Genomic DNA, 10,519 nt, shown 5'->3' with positions numbered 1-10,519 from the left:
GTTAGTGTGATTTTTAGAGCTAGAATGAGTGTTAGGGTCAGTGTTAGGGTCAGGGTTAGTTTTAGAGTTAGTTTCTGGGCTAGTTGAAGTGTTAGTATTTGATTTAGGTTAAGGGTTAGTATTTGAGCTATGGCTTGGTTTTGGTTTATGTTTAAGGCTAGGGATAGGGCAAGTTTTAGGATTAGCATTATGTTTAGGGGTAGTATTAGAGTTTGGTTTAGGCTCATTATTACACTTAAATTTAGAATTAGGTTCAGATTTAGACTCAGGCTTAGATCTTTGTTTAGGATTAAGGCTAAGGATAGAACTAGAGCTATAGCTAGGGCAAGAGTTAGAGTTAATCTTATGGCTAGGTTTAGGGTTAGAATAGGATTAAATAAAGGCTAGGATTAGCACTAGGCTTTGTGTTAAGCCTAGGTTTAGGGCAAGGGTTAGGGTTATGGTTAGTTTTTGGGTACAGGATGAGGTTATAGGTAGATTTAGGGCTAGGGCGAAGAATAGAATTAGGGTTAGGACACGGGTTATGGTTCATGTTAGGATTAAGCATAGGTTTAGAGCTAGGATTAAGGCTAGGGCTAATTTCAGGTCTAGTGTTACGGCTAAAAATAGTTTAGGGTTAGGTTTATGGCTACGTCTAGTGTAAAGTTTAGGTTTAGGGTTAGGGTCAGGTTTAGTGATAAGGGTACTATTAGGGTCAGGGATATGATAGTGTTTTGGATAGGTTAATGCTTAATGTTAGGGCTTGAATTAGCATTAGAGTTTGGATTAGGGTAAAGATAGTGTTAGGTTTAGGTTTCAGGTTAGGTTTAGGGTAATGGATAGGGTTAGGATTAGGCATACAGTTAGATTTAGGCCCAGATTTAGCATTAGGGGGAGGGTTATGTTTAGGATAATGGATAGGGTTAGAGATACGGGTACAGCTAGGGTCAATGTTAGGATTATTGATAGGGTTAGGTTTTGGGTTAGGGTTATGGTTAAATCTAGGGTTACAGCTAGGGTTATAGTTACAATTAGTGATAGGGTTAGGATTAGGGCTAAATCGAGGGATAGTGCTCTGAATAAGGCTAGGTTTCGGGTTAAGTTAAGGCTAAGTTTAGGGTTATGGCTATTGTAAGTACCAGGGTTGTGATTAGGGCTAATTTAAGGGTTATGTTTAGGACTAGATCTATTGTTAGGTTTAGATATAGAGTTAGGGAGATGTTTAGAGCTAGGGTTAGTGTTAAAGTCAGAGTCAGGGTCAGGGTTAGTTTTAGGGTTTGGCTTAAATCTCGAATTAGGGCTAGAGTTATGGCTAAGTGTAGGGTTAGGGCTTACTTTATATTAAGGGTTAGGATTAGGTCTATGGCTTGGTTTTATTTTAGGGCTAGGGTCAGTTCTAGTTTTAGGACTAACCTTAGGGTTATGGCTAGTGTTAGGTTTAGGTTTAGGATAAGGGTTAGGGTTAGATTTAATGTTAGGGTTAGATCTAGGGTTGCTGCTAGGGCTATGAATAGGGCTAGTGTTAGACCTATGGTTTGGGCTAGGATTTGGGTTCTAGTAAAGTATAGGGCTAGAACTAGGTTTAGGACTAAGGTGAGACTTAGAGTTAGTCTTTGGACTAGGTTAGGGTTAAGGTTATGGATAGGGCTAAATTAGATCTAAGATTAGGGCTACAGTTAGTGTTAGGGTTAGGCCTAGGGTTATGGTTAGGGTTATAATTGAGGCTATGTTTAGGGCTAGGATAAGGTCTAGGGTTTGTGTTAGGCTTAGGGTTAGTATCATGGCTAGGGCTAATATCAGGGCTAGGGTTATGGTTACGGATAGTTTTAGGGTTAGTTTTATGGCTAAGACTAGTGTAAGGGTTAGGTATAGGGTAAGAGTGAGGTTTAGAGGTAGCGGAATTATTAGGGTCAGTGTTAGGGTTTGGTTTAGGTTTGAGTTTAGTGTTAGGGCTTAAATCAACATTAGGGTTAGGTTTAGGGTAATGATTGTATTAGATCTAGGATTCAGGGTAGGTTTAGGGTAATTGATGAGTTTGGGGATAGTGATATGTTTAGGGTTAGGCCTAGGGTTAGCATTAGGGTAAGGGTTATGTTTAGGGTAATGATACAGTTAGACTTAAGTTTAGGGGTAGGGTTATGGTTAGGATTGGGTCTTGATTTAGGGTTAGGGTGAGAGTTAGAACTAGGGTTAGGTTAGGGTTATCTTTAGTGTAAGGGTTGTGTTCTGAGCTATGGTTTGGGCTTGGCTGAGATTTAGGTTCAGGATTAAGTCTAGGGATAGGATTATGGTATATTTTGGGTTAGGATTAGACCTAGGATTAGTGGTAGTGTCAGTAAAAGGGTCAGGGTTGTTCTTAGGGTTTTGGATAGGGTTAGATCTAGAATGAGGGCAAGGGTATGGGCTATTAATAGGGTTAGTGTTTTGGTTAGCCTAAGGATTAGGGATAGCTCTAGGGTTACCCTTAGGTTTAGGGGTTTGCTTAGGTAAGGGATTGGTTTAGAGCTAGTGTTATGGCTATGGTTATGGTTAGAGTTAAGGTTAAAGCTAGGTTTAGGGCTCGGATTAGGCCTAGGTCTTATGTTAGGGTTAGGGCTAGGGTTAGGGCAATGGCTAATGTAAGAACTAGGGTTACCATTAGGGTTAGTTTTAGTGTTAGGGTATGGGTTAGTTTTAGTGTTATAATTGGGTTTAAGGTTAGGGTGATATTTATAGTTAGGGTTCATGTTAGGATAGGAGTCAGGGTCAGGCTTAGTTTTAGGGTTAGATTTAGGACTCGAATTAGGTCTAAGTTAACTGTTAGGATTCAGTTTAAGGTGAGGGCAGTCTTTAGAGCCAGGGTGAGTGTTAGGATATGAGTCAGGGTCAGGGTTGGTTTTAAGGTTAGGGTTAGGACTCGAATTAGGGCTAGGGTTAGGTCTAGTTATAGTGTTAGGATTTGGTTTAAGTTAAGGTTTAGGATTAGGGCTCATACTAGGTTTTATTCTAGTCCTAGTGTTAGGGTTAGCACTAGTGTTAGTGTTAGGCTTAGACTTAGGTTGAGGGTTAAATTTGGAATTAGGGGTTGATCTAGGGTTAGAACTAGAACTAAGGATATGGTAAGGGATAGGGTTAGAACTAGGGATAGGCTAGGGTAACAGTTAGTCTTAGGGCTAGGGTTAGTGTTAGGGTTAGAGATAGGGCTACATTAGGGCTATGATTAGGGCTCAGTTTAGTGTTTAGTGTAAGCCTAGGTTTAGGGTTACAGTTAGAGATAAGGCTAAATTAGGGCTAAGATTAGGGCTAGGTTTAGTGTTTAGTGTAAACCTAGGGTTAGGTTAGTGGTAGGGTTAGTGTTAGGGTTAGGGTGAGGGTTAGAGTTTAGATTTAGAGTTTAGAGTTTGGATTTAGAGTTCAGGCAAAGTTGTGGGTAAGGGATGGCTTTACAGCTAGGTTTAGAGGTAGGTTGAGGGTTATAATTAGGGTTAGGACTGTGGTTAGGGTTAGGGTTATGATTAAGGCTACGTTTAGGCCTAGGATGAGGGCTAGGTTTTTTTTTTTTTTGGGGGGTTAGGGCTAGTATTAGTGCTAGGGCTAATTTCAGGTCCAGAATTATGGTAAAATATTATTTTAGGCTTAGGATTATGGGTACATCTAGTGTAAATTAGGTTTAGGATTAGCGTCAGGTTTAGAGCTAGGGGTATTATTAGGGTCAAGTTCTGGGGTAGGGTTTGGGGTAGGTTAAGGTTTAAAGTTAGGGCTTGAATTAGCATTAGGATTAGGGTTATGGTTATGGTAATGGATAGAGTTAGAAATCAGTTTTAGGGCTAGGGTTATGGTTATTTTTAGGACTAGGTTTGGGGTTAAGTTAGTGCTAGGGTTAGGATTACAGCTAATGTAAGTACTAGGCTTATGATTATGGCTAATTTTAGTGTTTTAGGGCTAGGTTTACTGTTAGGTTTATGTTTAGGGTAAGGGTGATATTTAGACCTGAGGTTAGTGTTATGGTCAGAGTAAGGGTCTGGGTTAGTTTTAGAGTTTGTCTTAAAAATTGAATTAGGGATGAGTTATGGCTAGGTGTAGGATTAGGGCTTGATTTAGGTTATGTGTTAGGGTTAGAGCTTTGGCTTGGTTTGGTTTTAGGCCTAGGGTTAGGGTTAGTGAAATTTTTATGATTAGTGTTAGGGTTAGGGCTAGTCAGATTTAGGCTTAGGCTTCGGTTAGGGTTAAATTTAGAATTAGGGTTTTATCTAAGGTTAGTGCTAGGACTATGGATAGGGCAAGGGTTAGGACTAGATTTGGGATAGGTTTAGGTTTATGGGAAGGGATAGGATTAGAATGAGCCATAGGGCCAGTGTGAGAGTTAGAGTTATTCTTAGGGGTAGGGTTAGGGTTAGGGTTAGGGTTAGGGATAGGGTAAATTACAGCTAGGGTTAGTGTTAGGGCTATAGTTAGGGCTATTTTTAGAATTAGCATCAGGGTTAGGGCTAGTTTTAGGCTTAGGCGTCAAGTTAGGATTAGATTTAAAGTTAGGTTTCAATCTAGTGTTAAAGCTAGCACTAAGGATAGGGCAATTGTGATGACAAGGGTTAGGGTAAAAGTTAGGGTTACGTTTAGGTTAAGGGATGTGGTTTTGGCTAGGTTTATGGCTAGAGTAAGGGTTAGTATTAGGGCTAGGGCTTAGTTAGGATTAGGGTTATGATTAAGGCTATGTTTATAGCTAGGATGAGGTTTAGGGTTTGTGTTAGGGTTAGGAATAGTATTAGAGCTAGGACTAATGTCAGGTCTAGGGTTATAGTTAGGGCTAGATTTAGTGTTAGGTTTATGGCTTGTTCCAGTGTAAGTATTAGGTTTAGGGTAAGATTCAGGTTTATATCTAGGCTTATTTTTAGGGTCAGGGTCAGTTTTAAGGTTTGGGTTAGGTTAGCATTTAGGTTTAGGGTAATGACAGGGTTAGTATTAGGGTTTAGGTTTGATTTAGAGTAATGGATAGGGTTAGGGTTAGGCCTAGGGTTAGCTTAATGGTTAGGGTTATTTTAGGGTAATAAGTAGGTTTAGACCTAAGGTTAGGGCTAGGTTTATGTATAGGATTTGCATTAATTTTGGGTTAGGGTTAGGTTTAAATTTAGGGTTAAAGATTAGTTTAGGACTCGGATTAAGGCTAGGTTTTGGGTTAGGTTAGGACTATGGTTAAGGCTACTGCTAAAGTATGAAGCAGAGTTATGATTAGCACTAGTTATAGGGTTAGAGTTAGGGCTAGGTATAGTGTTAGGTTGAGGTTTATGGTGATGATGGTTTAGAGCCAGGGTTAGTGTTAGGGTAAGAGTCAGGGTCAGGGTTAGTTTCTGGGTTAGGGTTAGGACTAGACTTAGGGATATGTTTAGGGCTAGGTGTAGGGTTAGGTTTTGGTTTACTTTAAGGTTTAGTGTTATGGCTGTGACTCAGTTTTGTTTTAGGGCTAGAGCTAGGGTTAGAGCTTGCTTTAGGATTAGCATTAGTGTTAGGGCTAGTATTAGGTTTAGGTTTAGGATTAGGGTTAGGGTTAGATTTAGAGTTAGTGTTATATCTAGGGATATGGCCAGGGCTATGAATAGGGCTAGGGTTAGACCAAGGGTTAGGGCTGGGATTAGGGTTATAGTAAGGGATAGGTTTAGAACAAGATTTAGGGTTAGGGTGAGAGTTAGAGTTAGTCTTTGGGCTAGGGTTAGGGTTAGGGTTGGGGATAGGGCTAAATTAGGGCTAAAATTAGAGCTAGGATTAGTGTGAGGGTTAGGCCTAGGGTTTGGGTTAGGGATAAAATTAAGGCTATGTTTAGGGATAGGATAAGGGCTAGAATTTGAGTTAGGGTTAGGGCTAGAATTATGGCTAGGGTTAATATCAGGTCTAGGGTTAAGGTTAGGAATAGTTTTAGTGTTAAGTTTATGGCTAGGTCTAGTGTAAGGGCTGGTAGGGTAAGAGTCAGGTTTATAGCTAGGGGAATTATTAGGGTCACGATCAGTGTTAGGGTTGGTTTAGATTTAAGGTTAGGTTCAGGGCTCGAATTAACCTTAGAGTTAAGAGGAGGACATACAATCAATCAACAAGTACATGAAAAAATGCTCACCATCATTAGCAATCAGAGAAATGCAAATCAAAACCACCCTAAGATACCATCTCACTCCAGTAAGATTGGCAGCCATTATGAAGTCAAATAACAATAAGTGTTGGCGAGGATGTGGGGAAAAGGGTACACTTGTACACTGCTGGTGGGACTGCAAAATGGTGAGGCCAATTTGGAAAGCAGTATGGAGATTCCTGGGAAAGCTGGGAATGGATCCACCATTTGACCCAGCTATAGCCCTTCTCGGACTATTCCCTGAGGACCTTAAAAGAGCGCACTATAGGGATACGGCCACATCAATGATTATAGCGGCACAATTCACAATAGCTAGACTGTGGAACCAACCTTGATGCCCTTCAATAGATGAATGGATAAAAAAAATGTGGCATCTATATACAATGGAGTATTATGCAGCAATAAGAAATGACAAAATCATAGAATTTGCAGGGAAATGGATGGCATTAGAGCAGATTATGCTAAGTGAAGCTAGCCAAGCCCTAAAAAACAAAAGCCAAATGTCTCCTTTGATATAAAGAGAGCAACTAAGAACAAAACAGGAAGGAAGAGCATGAGGAAAAGACTAACTGTAAACAAAGACGAATGGGGGGAGAGAAAGGGAAAGAGAAGGGAAAAGATTTGCAAATGGTAGGAGACCTTCAATGATACACAAAAGTATAAGAGGTTATGATGGGCAAGGGGGAGGGGGGGAAAAAGGGAGAGAATTGAACAACAGCTGAGGAGGCAGAGAGGGAAGGTGGGAGGGGAGGGGAGGGGGGATAGTAGGGGTTAGGAAAGGTAGCAGATTAAGACAGTCACTAATATGCCATTATGTAAAAATGTGAGTATGTAACAGATGTGATTCTGCTATCTGTATTTGGGGCTGAAATGGGAGTTCAAAACCCATTAGAGTCAAATGTATGAAAGATGATTTATCAAGAGCTCTGTAATGTTTGGAACAATCAATAAAAAAAAAGATTAGCATAATGATAGGGTTAGGTTTAGGGTAATTGATAGGTTTGGGGAAAGCGATAGGGTTAGGTTTAAGCCTAGGGTTAGCATGATGGTAAGGGTTATGTTTAGGGTAATGGACAGTTAGAGATAAGGTGAGGGCTAGGGTTATGGTTAGGATTAGTCTTGTGTTAGGGTTAAGGTGTGGTTAGAACTAGGATTAGGTTTAGGGTTATGTTTAGCATAAGGGTTAGATTCTGAGCTATGGCTAGTTCTAGGCTGAGAGTTAGGTTCAGAGTTAGGTCTAGGGATAGGATAATGGTAAATTTTAGGTTAGGATTGGGGTTAGGGTTAGACCTAGGTTTAGTGTTAGGGTCAGAATAAGGGTCAGGATTAGGGTTAGGGTTTGGGATAGTGTTAGAACTAAAATGAAGGCTAAGGTTAGGAGTATTTATAGGGTTAGGGTTTTAGTTAATCTAAAGACTAGAGATAGGTCTAGGTTTACTCTTAGGTTTAGGGTTTCACTTAGGGTAATGGGTTAATTTAGATCTAGGGTTAGGGCTATGGTGAGGGTTAGAATTAGAGTTAAAACTAGGTTTAGGGCTCAGTTTAGGGCTCATTTTAGAGCTAGTTTTTGTGTTAGCTATAGGGATAGGATTAGGGTAATGAGTAATGTAAGAACTAGGGTTACCATTAGGGTTTTAGGGTTAGCATTAAGACTCAAATTAGGGCTATTGTTAATGTTAGTGTTCGGTTTGAGTTTGAGGCAGTGTTTAGAGCTAGGGTGAGTGTTAGAAAATGAGTCAGGGTCAGGTTTAGTTTTAAGGTGAGGCTTAGGACTTGAATTAGGGCTAGGTTTAGGTCTAGGTGTAGTGTTAGTGTTTGGTTTAAGTTAAGGTTTAGGGTTAGGGCTATTACTCTGTTTTGTTTTACTGCTAGGATTAGGGTTAGGGCTAGTTTTACGATTATAATTAGGGTTAGGGCTAGTGTTAGTGTTAGGATTAGGCTTAGGTTTAAGTTTAGATTTAGAGTTAGGGTTAGGGCTGGGACTAACTTTTTGGCAAGTGTTAGGGTTAGTGTTAGGTTTATGGTAGCAGATAGGGATTGAACTAGGGATAGGGCTAGGGCAAGAGTTAGAGTAGTCTTAGGGCTAGGGTTAGGATAGGGTTAGAGATAGAGCTAAATTAGGGCTAGGGTTAGGGCTAGATTTTGTGTTTATCTTAAGCCTAGGGTTAGGGTTAGGTTTAAATTTAGTGTACGGGATGACATTATAGCTAGGTTTAGAGGTGGGGTGAAGGTTAGAATTAGGAATAGGTTTAGGGCTAGAGTTAGGATTATGAATAAGGCTAGGTTTAGGGCTAGTATGAGGGCTACGTGTGTGTTTATGTTTAGGGCTAAAATTATGGCTAGAGCTAATTTCATGTCCAGAATTATGGTTAAAGATAGTTTTAGGATCAGGTTTATGGCTACGTCTTGACTAAGGGTTAAGTGTTGGGTTACGGTCAGGTTTAGAGTAGGGGTATTATTAGAGTCAAGATCTGGGTTAGGGTTTGGGATGGGTTAAGGTTTCATATTTGGGCTTGAATTAGTTTCAGGATTAGGGTTAGGCTTATGTTAGGATTAGGTTTAGGATTCAGGTTAGGTTTAGTGTTAGAGTAAGGGATCAGTTTAAGGCTAGAGTTATGGTTACAATTAGGGCTAGTGTTAGGGTTAGGTTAGGTTTAAAGCTAGGGTTAGGGCTTGGATTAGGGCTAGGTTTTGGGTTATGTTAGGACTAGGGTTAGGGTTACACCTAATGTAAGTACTAGGTTTAGAATTAATGCTAGTTTTAGGGTTTTAGTCCTAGGTTTAGTGTTAAGGTTAGGGTTAGGGTTAGGGTGATGTTTAGAGCTAGAAGTGTTAGGGTCAGTGTCAGGTTCAGGGTTAGTTTTAGGGTTAAGCTTCCAACTCAAATTAGGACTAGGGTTAGGTTTAGGTGTAAGGTTAGAGTTTGGTTTAGGTTAATGGTTAGGGTTAGAGCTATGGCTCGGTTTTGTTATAGGGCTAGGGTTAGGGCTCGTTTTAGAATTAGTGTTATGGTTTGGGCTAGTGTTAGGGGTAGGCTTAAGCTTGGGGTTAGGGCTAGATTTAGAATTACGTTTTGCCTAAGGTTAGTGCTAGGGATAAGGATAGGGCAAGGGTTAGTACTAGGGTTAGGTCGGAGGTTAGGGCTAGGGTTAGGGTTATGGTAAGGGACAGGTTTAGAACAAGTGATAATGCTAGTGTGAGAGTTAGAGTTATTCTTAGGCCTAGAGTTAGGGTTAGGTTTAGGGATAGGGCTAAATTACAGCTAGGGTTATGTTAGGGCTAGGGTTAGGGTTAGTTTTAGGATTAGGCTTAGGCATCAAGTTAGGGCTAGATTTAGAGTTAGATTCTGATCTAGGGTTAGTGCTAGGGCTAAGAATAAGGTAAGTGTTATCTTTAGGGTTAGGGTTAGAGTTAGGTTTTAGTTTAGGGTAAGAATGTGGTTATAGCTAGGTTTAGGGCAAGGGTGAAGGTTAGTATAGGGTTAGAACTGGGGTTAGGTTTAGGGTTATGATTAAAGCTATGTTTAGGGCTACGATGAGGACTAGGATTTGTTTTAGGGTTAGGAATAGTATTAGGGCTATGGCTAATGTCAGGTCTAGGGTTATAGTTACGGATAGATTTAGTGTTAGGTTTATGGCTTGGTCCAGTGTAAGGGGTAGGTTTTGGTTAGGGTCAGGTTTAGATCTAGTTTTAGTTTTAGAATCAGGGTCAGGATTAGGGTTTGGGTTAAGTTAGTGTTTAGGTGCAGGGCTCGAATTAGTATTAGATTTTGGGTTAGGGTAATGACAGGGTTAGGTTTGGGGTTTAGGTTTGGTTTAGTGTAATGTATAGGGTTAGGTTTAGGTCTAGGGTTTTCAGAAGGATTAGGGTTATCATTAGGGTAATGGATGGGGTTAGCCCTAATGTTAGGGCTAGGGTTATGTATAGTACTAGGGCTAGTGTTTGGGTTAGTGTTTTAAGTTTAGGGTTAAAACTAGGTTTAGGACTCAAATTAAGGGTAGGTTTTGGGTTAGTTTAGGGCTAGGGTTAAGGCTACTGTTAATATATGAAGTAGGTTTATGATTACAGCTAGTTATAAGGTTTGAGTTAGGTCTAGGTCTAGTGTTAAGGTTAGGTTTACGGTGATGATGATGTTTAGAGCCAGGGTTAGTGTTAGGGTCAGAGTCAGGATCAGGGTTAGTTTTTGGGTTAGGGTTAGACTATAATTAGAGATAGGGTTAGGGCTAAGTGTATGGTTAGGGTTTGGTTTAGATAAGGGTTAAGGTTAGGACTATGACTCTTTTTTTTGTAGGGCTAGGGGTAGGGTTAGGGTTAGTTTTAAGATTAGTGTTAGGGTTAGGGCTAGTGTAAGTGTGAGATTTAGGCTTAAATTAAGGATTAGGGATAAGAGTAGAGTTATGATTAGATTTAGTCTTAGGGTTAGGGTTAAATTTGGAGTTAGGTTTA

This window comes from Urocitellus parryii, chromosome 4, assembly GCF_045843805.1.
Source record: "Urocitellus parryii isolate mUroPar1 chromosome 4, mUroPar1.hap1, whole genome shotgun sequence".
NCBI classification, from domain to species: domain Eukaryota; kingdom Metazoa; phylum Chordata; class Mammalia; order Rodentia; family Sciuridae; genus Urocitellus; species Urocitellus parryii.
The sequence above is the reverse complement of the archived record's forward strand: the minus strand, read 5'-3'. Positions refer to the sequence as shown.